The 9,024-nt window shown below is 44.3% G+C and overlaps 1 protein-coding gene across 1 annotated transcript in view; it reads right to left on the reverse strand.

The window, feature by feature from the left end:
- COL6A6 (collagen type VI alpha 6 chain) overlaps nt 1–8,365 on the reverse strand; it is a 130,233-nt gene extending 121,868 nt beyond the window's left edge. Inside the window, exon 1 of the mRNA XM_081159337.1 lies at nt 8,237–8,365. The gene's annotated coding sequence lies outside the window, so the exon portion shown is untranslated. The remainder of the gene's footprint in view (nt 1–8,236) is intronic.
- Between the last annotated feature and the right edge of the window lie 659 nt (nt 8,366–9,024).

Consider the following 9,024-nt stretch of genomic DNA (forward strand, 5'->3'; position numbering starts at 1 on the left):
AAACATCACCACTCTGGGGCTTTATGTTCATGTTAAGTTCAGCACTCTCCCTTTCTTCCCTCCTCCAAAAAGGAAAATATTGAGTTAAAATTTCCTCTTCGCATAAAAAATATGACTTCTGAACTATTATTCCAACCATGCAGGGATCTAAGTTGAGCATCAGCATTGGAAGCCTCTAGACTCTTGACGCACACATTTTCCAGCTTACCCAGCAGAATAGACAAGTGGCAGGGTCAAGGCCTGCATTCTGCTACTTCCTGAATTCAAACCCCTCCACTGGCCAGCCACTGCCGCACCTTGAAACCTCAGACCCTCCTCCGTGGAAGGGGGGTAATGGGTTGTTGGGAGGACTGTGTGATAATGTACACAAAGGGCTTAACAAATGCTCAGTTAATTGACACCAATCCCTGGATTAGAGTATTCAAAGATCTACCCGTGAGAACCCTGAAGTCAGCCATCTCCTTCTGCGTGAGGTGACTGGAGCCCATTCCCCTCTTGCTTATTGGCTGAAGCTTGTGGCATGGCCACAACTCTGAATGCAGAGCACACATCTCCTTTCTCAGAGTGGGGAGTTTAGCAGATATGCGATGTATGTAATCACAACCTCTCTTTTGTGGCAAATGCACTACCCAAATCAATAACGTTCATAGCTGTGGATCAAGGTGACAATGGAACATCTGCACCTAATTGCAACATTTTCTGTGAAGGAATTGAAAGAGATGATAGAGCACTGAGAAATAAAATAACTGAACAGATAAATGAAACCCTCAAGCTTTGGGAGAAAACAGGAATCTATCTGAAGTATTTTGCATCTAGGAATACATTTTTATGGATTTATGAGGTGGGTCTCAACATAGATGACACCATCAACCATCAATTTATTTATTTTTCTTTGTATAATGACTATTAATTATAAGTGACTATGTGGAAATTGTTGGGGTATATAGAAACAAAGGAGGTTTACAAACTTTGTGTGTTGAAGTGGGGTGGGGCACCCCTGGCTCTCACCAAATAATATCTAAAAGCCTTTCAAATGTCAGACAGCTCTCTGAGTGCTCTTATCCTAATATCCACCCCAATTATGTACTTAGCTCACTCCCCACTACTAAAATCTAAAAAATTCCTTGCCATGATCATTGACCCACGCAAACCTGTTAATTTGCTCAGTGCTTGCCTCTATCCAGTTAAATCACCAACAAGTGTGCATCAGGGTTGGTGAGAATTTGCATGACAAGTTCCTGGAGGCCCAATTTTTAGGTCCTAATGCTGCTGGTTTAGGATGACAGCCGTAATCCTGGAGGAGAGAAGTCAAGGAGGAACGGCAGTTGGGAATAATTTCATTATGGAAAAATTCTTGAAAGAGCACCTCAGTTTAGAAACTGGAATTGTGGCACTCATCCAGGGAATGCAGATGTTGAAGCTTGAAAAGAAGGATTGCTTTGGAGAAACTGTGTAAGGGAGTTAGATGCCATTATATGTCATTACATTGCTTTCATTTCCCAAAATGTGCTCTATGCATGGTTTGAAAGGACATCAGAAAGGCAGGATGCTTTTAGCTAAACAACACTTTCCCTCTTCTGGGTTCCACCCAAAGCCCCTATATCAAAGAGCCCATTTAACTTATATGTCCTGGGATGTGGCTTGTATTCTCTCAAAACATCACAGGGTCAAATCAAGCATAGTACTTATCTTCCTGAATTCATAGGAACTATCATTTATTCAGCACCATGTGCCAAGAACCAAAAATCCATCATTTCATCAAATCCTGTCAATCACCCTGGGCTTATCTATGGTTTCTACTTTAAATAAGAAAACTAAAGCTCAGAGAGCTTACATGACTTGCCCAGAAGCTAGTAAGGAAACTGATTTCAGCTCATTATTTATATTACAGATATGTATTGAACATCTACTGAGTGGCTAGCACTGAAGATAGCCTGTGAACATGAAAGGCAAGGTAGTCATAGTTTAGTAGGAAAGCAATATGACAAGAGGAGCCCAGGGTATTGTGGGAACCCAGGGCAGGGTGCCTTAATAATTCTTTCCCAAAGAATGGGCATATTAGCTAATCCCTAATGGGAGAGGAGTTAACAAGATTTAGAGGCCAGAGAAGGCAATTCTCGGTGGAGGAAATCCCAAATGCAAATGACAGGAGGTAAGAAGAGCAAGATCTTTAAAAAACCAGGGGATTAGGAGTGGTGACAAAGAAACAGGAAGGCATGAGGCAGAAGAGGTAGTAACACTTGGGCAATGTGAGGATTTTCAACCACAGTGAGGATTCTGAATATTACCTAAAGGCACTGGAGCATTTTAAGCAGAGGAAAGCGCAGGTTTTAGGAGGCTCACTAAGGCTGAAGTCTGGAAAATGCTGGAAGAGAAGAAGGACCAGAGGCAGGGAGGTAGGCTAGGAGGCAGTGCTGCCTGGGAGGAAGGAAGGATGCTCTTTGGGAACCAGGAGCAGAAGTGACAGGGAGAGGGGAGAGGCGTTTGCAGAGGTCATTAGGAAATAAAATTGTTAGGACTTGGAGGTTGAGTAGATGGGACTGTTGGTGAGGGCTGGCGAGAAGGGCACTTCAAGGCTACTTGGGAGTTTTCTGGTGGGGCCACCGAGTCACGCCATTCATAGGAAGAGGGGGAAGTTTATGGGAAGGATAGGTGATGCCATGTTGGGTCCGTGGCGGAAGATGCTCAGGTGCCTTGTGGACAGTTAGATATCTGGGTCTGAAGTCCTGAGGAGGGGCCTGGATGGTGGTGGGGGGGGAGATTAGAAAGGAATTGGTAAATGTGATGGTTAATTTTATGCGTCAACTTGACCGAGCTAAGAGATGGTAAAACATTATTTCTGGGTGTGCCTGTGAGGGTGTTTCGGAAGAGATTAGTATTTGCATAGAGAGAATGACAAAGACGACCTTCACCAGTGCAAGTGAGCAGCAGCCAGTCCCTGGAGGGCCCGAACAGAGCAGAAAAGCAGAGGAAGGGTGGCCAGTTGGCTCTTACTGCTTGAGCTGGATCATCCATTTACTCTTGCCCTTGAACCTTGGCACTCGGCTCTCTGGCCTTCAGATTTGCACTGAACTACACCATTTTTCCTGGTTCTCTGGTGTGCAAATGGTAGGACCCTCATCCTTCATAACCATGTGAGCAAATTCCTATAATAAACTTCCTCTTGTGTATGCCCATGTATACTCTATTGGTTCTGTTTCTCTGGAGAACCCTAATACAGTAGGTAAATGGTGACCAAACCTGTGGAGGAGGTAGGAACACCCACTAGAAATACAGAGAGGCCAGTTCCATCTCTAGAGAGCATGTGTCTGAGCCACTTTCATAACCGGTAGAACTCACTCTTTCTCTACGGATGGGGTCACACCGAGTCCTCACTGATATATCCCTCCATGTCCCCGTTACATCGCTCTCAAAGAGCGGATTTGGAGTCACGATCAGGTCATGACCAACAAACTAACTGACCCAAACACAAGTGACACAGCACTGACAAGGGACAAAATTCTGTTCTCCAGAGCGCAAAGCAAGAGTTCCATTCTTGATTCAGTTTTTGGCTAGAATGGAATCTATAGTACACTTACAGCAAAAACACTGCATTTACTGAAATAGCTAACAAATTTATGGTTGACTGGGTTTTCCCCAAAGCAGACTCTAGGCAAGGATCTGTGCGATTAGTTTATTTAGGAGGTGATCTCTGCGAGCACTGGGAGTGGAGCAGGGAAGTGAGGCAGGGAAGGGAAGGAAACCTGTGGAACTGTTAATGAGTAGATCAGTTATCGGTCTGAGTGGCTGGAGCTCATTATCTTGGGCACCTCTGGAAGATCACATGAAGAGTTGCCTCCCTGAAACTGTGAGAAAGCTGGGCTATTTTTTCACCAACTTTCATCTGTTAGTGGGTGAGGGTTGCTCCCAGGGGTGCTAACTCCCAGACCCTTCTGGTCTACTTCACATGAGTCAGGCATACTCCCAAAGCCAGAAAAAGTCCTCGGATCTTCACAGGTGCTTGAAGTTAGAAGCTGCCAGCAGGCACTGACACAGTGAATTCAGAGGGAATGTGGGCAGGGCTCTGACATCATTTGCTAGCCAACTGAGAAGAGACATTAGGGAAATCTGCTACAGTGTGTAATGTCATCTTCTCGGTATTATAGAATTTAACTGTCCCAGAGAAATGTGGAAATAAATGTAATTAGGAGTTAACTACATGTGCTGATTTATGGTGAGGTAGGAGTGCCAAAGGATAGCACACAGACCATTTGACACTGTGGGGTTTTGTCTACCAAACAATAATTGCCAAAAGTGACTAGGACGTGCTCATGATCTGCAAAGTTTTATTGTATTTGGACTCATGTAATGGATATTTTCAGTAAGGATTTCTTTCCAAGCATTAATCAAGTTGTTTTTAAAGGACTTGTTCAGTGATTAGCTTATTGTTTTTCAAGCCAACACAAATGCCTTTGCCAACTAACTCTGGCAAAATCTTTTCCCTCCAAAGTCTAGGATACAGTTCTTAGAGCATGACAAAAACATTTTAGAGTCAAATCAATATGCAATCCTTAATCTCCTTAATCATAAATGGCTGAAGAAAGGTTAAGTGTATGTTTACTATGTCTTTGTGACTTGAGGGGAATGTTGAGGTTTACATTCAAATCGCCTCTACTGTTTGAACACTGGGGGGGGGGGCAGGGAAACTTCCTATTCATGGCAAAATGAAATCAATACATTTCCTTAGACTTGTTATTTAGAACCATAAAAAGCATCAGCTTTTACAGTTATCTCAATCAAGAAAACACATAAAGGTAAGACTTTGAGTCAGTAATGGCAGATCAGCTGTTTCTTGCTTTAGCAAAAGGGAAGGTCAGAAACTGAGACACAAGTATAGGTAATACGGCCTCTTTTGTCTTCATGAGATTTTGCATGTTAGTGGATTTTCTAACTGCAGCTGCCCCAGATTTACATGAGAAGTATACTTTGGCCAGACTTTTGAAATATTAAGTCATTCATTTATCTAATTTTTATTGAGTACCTACTGAGTACCTACTAAGTACTGTGGAAAGTGTCAGGGATATGAGAGATACAAGAGATCTTTTCTGCCGCACATGGTTTATGTTAGCCAAACAGTATCCATTTTTGTTCATGACAATCTCTTCCAAATTCCCTGCCAGGGCCTTAGGGTCACCCCCAAAATATACAAATTTGGGAGGAGGGGTAAGAACAAGGAGGGAGAGTGAGAGCAAGTCTCTCTAGGAATTATTTCTTCATTTAAATAGTTTGGCCTTTAATTAGTCACTGTTTGGTAAAGGCTCTTTTACAACTTTTTAACTCTCCATTCTCTTGAAGAATTTAAGGTTACTTCAGAGGCCTTTATTTTAAAATTCTGAAAATTCAAAGACAATACCTTTCAGCTGAAAGTAGAAAGACACTTTTGTTATCACAAAACCATTATCCAAAGAAACTAACACACTGAGTGCACTTCTGACTTCTCTAGGAAAAGTTGCCCCAAATTGTAAAGCATAAAATATGAAGGAATATGTAGCAAAATCAGGATAGCTACAACTCCCAACAATCCCTTCCAGGAACAGCGGCGTGTCTGAGTGACAGGTCTTTCCTTAACTGATCTCTGGACACTAGAGCACTTCCAGGGAATCAGGGAGATTACAATGTTTGGTGAGCCATGCATTACTGTTAATCATGTGTTATACTGCATGGAAACAAGGTACCTCATAGTGAAGTCAAAACATAAAATAAACATAGAATAAAATTAGGCTCAACATTAACTGAATTTTAGGAATATTTCTATTTGTCTTGACGCTTAAAATTTACCACCATCATCACCATTGCCCTCATTTATTGAGCACTTATGCCTGGCATTTTACAAGGATCTTTTGATTCTTTCTCACACAACCCTTTGAAGTAGGTGGATATCACTGCTCCACGTGACAGGCAAGAAAAGACTCAGAGGGGTTAAGTGAATGTCCAAGTTAGTATGTAACTTGAATCTAGACCTGTTTCAGAGCAAAGCTAAACCACTTCTTACTTTAAATAACAATGACAACAATAGAAAGGTCAAGGAGGGAGGAAAAGGATTCTGGCCAACATCTGATCACCCTACAAAGGTCTATATGATCATACTTCTTAAAGTAGAAGTATAGAATATCTAATCTTCATACATATTTCTTGGGATAGTAGGAGTTGGTGATCTTTGGTTGCAAAGACATCCTCATTAGTCTGGACCACTTTTTGTTGTTGTTGTTAATACTCACCTGATGATGTTTTTTTCCATTGATTTTTAGAGTGGAAGAGAAAGGGGGGGGGGGAGAGAGAGAAACATCGATGTTAGAGACACACATCGATTGGTTGCCTCCTGTGTGCTGCCTGACAGGGGCTGGAGATTGAACCTGCAACCCATATATGTTCCTTTGACTGGGAATCGAACCCAAGACCTTTAGTTGTGTGGGACAACACTGTAACCACTGGGTCACACCGGCCAGGGCGGTCTGCACCACTTTTATTTGTTTGCGGAGGCAGCTAGCAATTGCATACTTTTGAGAAGTTCTAGAGGTAGAGGATATTTACTGACAGGCAAGATTTTTTTGCAGTCCTTTGAAAGACCACTATATTAGTGGGACTACATAGTATACCTGATAGATATAGATGAATAAATAGCGCAACATCTTTTATTCACAGTTCTTGCAACCTGACCTTTATTTGGTGACTTCATTAGCTGCTCTTGACACTATCCATGCAAATAAAAACATAAATATTTTCTTTATAAACATTCCAACTATTCAAAATTTTCTGAAATTCAGACTATCTGGAGGGAATGGGGAAAGTGGAAGCAGCAAGTATATTACGTTTAATTAACAATGTCTTTTTTGAGAATTGTTTCACAAGAAGATTTAGTAAAATTAAAAATTTTTTGTTACTTAAAAATAAAGCTAAGATAATAATTTTCCAGTGGGTGCTTAACATAAAGTCTTTTAAGTACATCATAAAATTTGACTTCACATGTACTTCTGAGTGCAAGATAAGCTTTCTTTTCAGGTCCTCCTCTGCACTTACAATATTTTGGAATAAAATGAGGGAGGCAGGAGGAAGTCAACTCCTTTCACAAGAAGAAAAACAAAACACCTTTTAAGGCCATGCACTTTTAAAACACTTTACTAAGACTCTTCAGGACTTTTATGTACGTGATCCCATCTCTGGGGCCACTAAACAATAAATTGAATAGCATAACTTCAAAATGGTATACTTGAAAATTTTATATTAAAAACACACCAAAAAGATCTATCTTTGAAACAGCAACGTGACTGCTATTTCTGTAACTATAAAAATTCTTGACAAGAGACTTCTAATATCGTTTTCCTTCTAATATCCACGTCCTGTGATTTTCACCATCTCAGATATTCCTACTCAATATCACCACCCATCTCCCCTATCCAAACATCCCCCCCCCACACACTGGCAAATATCATCTTTAAATATCGCCATACAGTAGACTTCTAAGAGAAATGAGAGATATTCATCACAAAAGGACACAAAAGGAAAGAAATCACTTCCTAGTTTCTACATTTTCCCTCTTCCAAGCCAGCCTCCTCCCCTCATCAGAATTATTTGCACAGTTCACACTGAGCCAGGTAGCTGGGGTTCCATTCATTGCAGAATGTTACTGGGCTTTCATAAAAGAGCACATTTTTTTTCTGTCTTCTTCCCTCCCCCAGACAATAATAAAACCCCAAACATCTTTAATAAATTTGGGTGGGGTGCAGGAGCAAAAGTACAGGCTGGGTTGGTACAGGCTTGGTAGTAACTTTTCCTGACCCAGGCTGGTTAACTTCATTCATCCCTCCCCCGCATAGTCCTGCGTGCCCCCCCCCCCCCCACACACACACATCAGACCCTGTGCTGGGCATGGGGACACACTGTTGGGTAAGGCACCTCTCAGCTTTCCAGGCACTGGGGGGGGGGCATGGAGCGGGGAGCAGAGAATGACCACAGAGTGTGCTGCAGGTTCTCCAACAGAGGGATGCAGAAAACTGAAAGAATGATGGGTGGGGTGAGGGCCACTACTCAGCCTGGGGGAGTGAAAAACAGGAGTGGATTTTGCGCTTCTGAAATTCACTTTCCTTCATCACAGACCACAAGCAGCCCCCTACCTGGCCCATCCCTCGCCTGCTGCTGACCACCTGCAGACCTACTTGTGGCTCTCGTGGCGCCCGCGGACTTCAGCGCCAGGACTTACCCAGGGAAAACTTCCACGCGGACCCCAGCCCTGCGCTTCCCAAGCCCTGGACCAGTTTCCTGGCAGCGCGCTGAGCGGACGGAGCGCTCCCGGGAGCGCAGCGCGGCTGCCCCGCCTGAAGGGGGCCGGCGGGGGGCTCCGGACCCTGGAAGGGACGGGAGGCCGCGCGGGCAGCCTTTAGCTTCTCTGTTCCAGGGCTGGCGGCCACTCCCACGCCCCTCGTTGACGCTATATAAAGGCTTCTCCCCGCCCCGGCCCGACCCTTCCCCTTCCCCGCCCTGGCGGCCGGGGCCCAGGGCACGTCCCAGGAAGGGGGCGCAGCGGCAGGGAGGTGATGGGAGTGAGAGCTGGGGGAGTAACGGAGGCTGTCACTGCCCCACGGGCTTCTCCCCTACACGGACGGTCTCCCCTCGGCTCCAGGCTGTGGGATGCTATTGACCGCCAAGAAATTTGGGCGTTCGCCACGCGCACCTTCTGCGCGCCCAGCGGAGACCCACAGGGCGCGCACGCGACCCAAAGGGGGGGCTGGCACTGCTGGCGCTTGGCGGCTTTGTCTGTGTTTGGGGGTCTCCTTATAGAAGGCAAGGGCTAGAAAGGAGACTCCAGAGTCTTGGGGCGGTGGGAACTCCTCCCTTTTGCCCATGAAGGGAGACCACCCCCTGCGTGCCCCATGACTGCTGTCAATCGCCTTGGGAGCCAGGATCCCTAGGAGAATATCCTTGACTCTTATTTCTACTGACTTTTTCTCACTGGATGACCATTCATGAATCTGTCCATTTATTCGCTTC

Source organism: Miniopterus schreibersii, assembly GCF_964146895.1.
Source record: "Miniopterus schreibersii genome assembly, chromosome: 15".
NCBI classification, from domain to species: domain Eukaryota; kingdom Metazoa; phylum Chordata; class Mammalia; order Chiroptera; family Miniopteridae; genus Miniopterus; species Miniopterus schreibersii.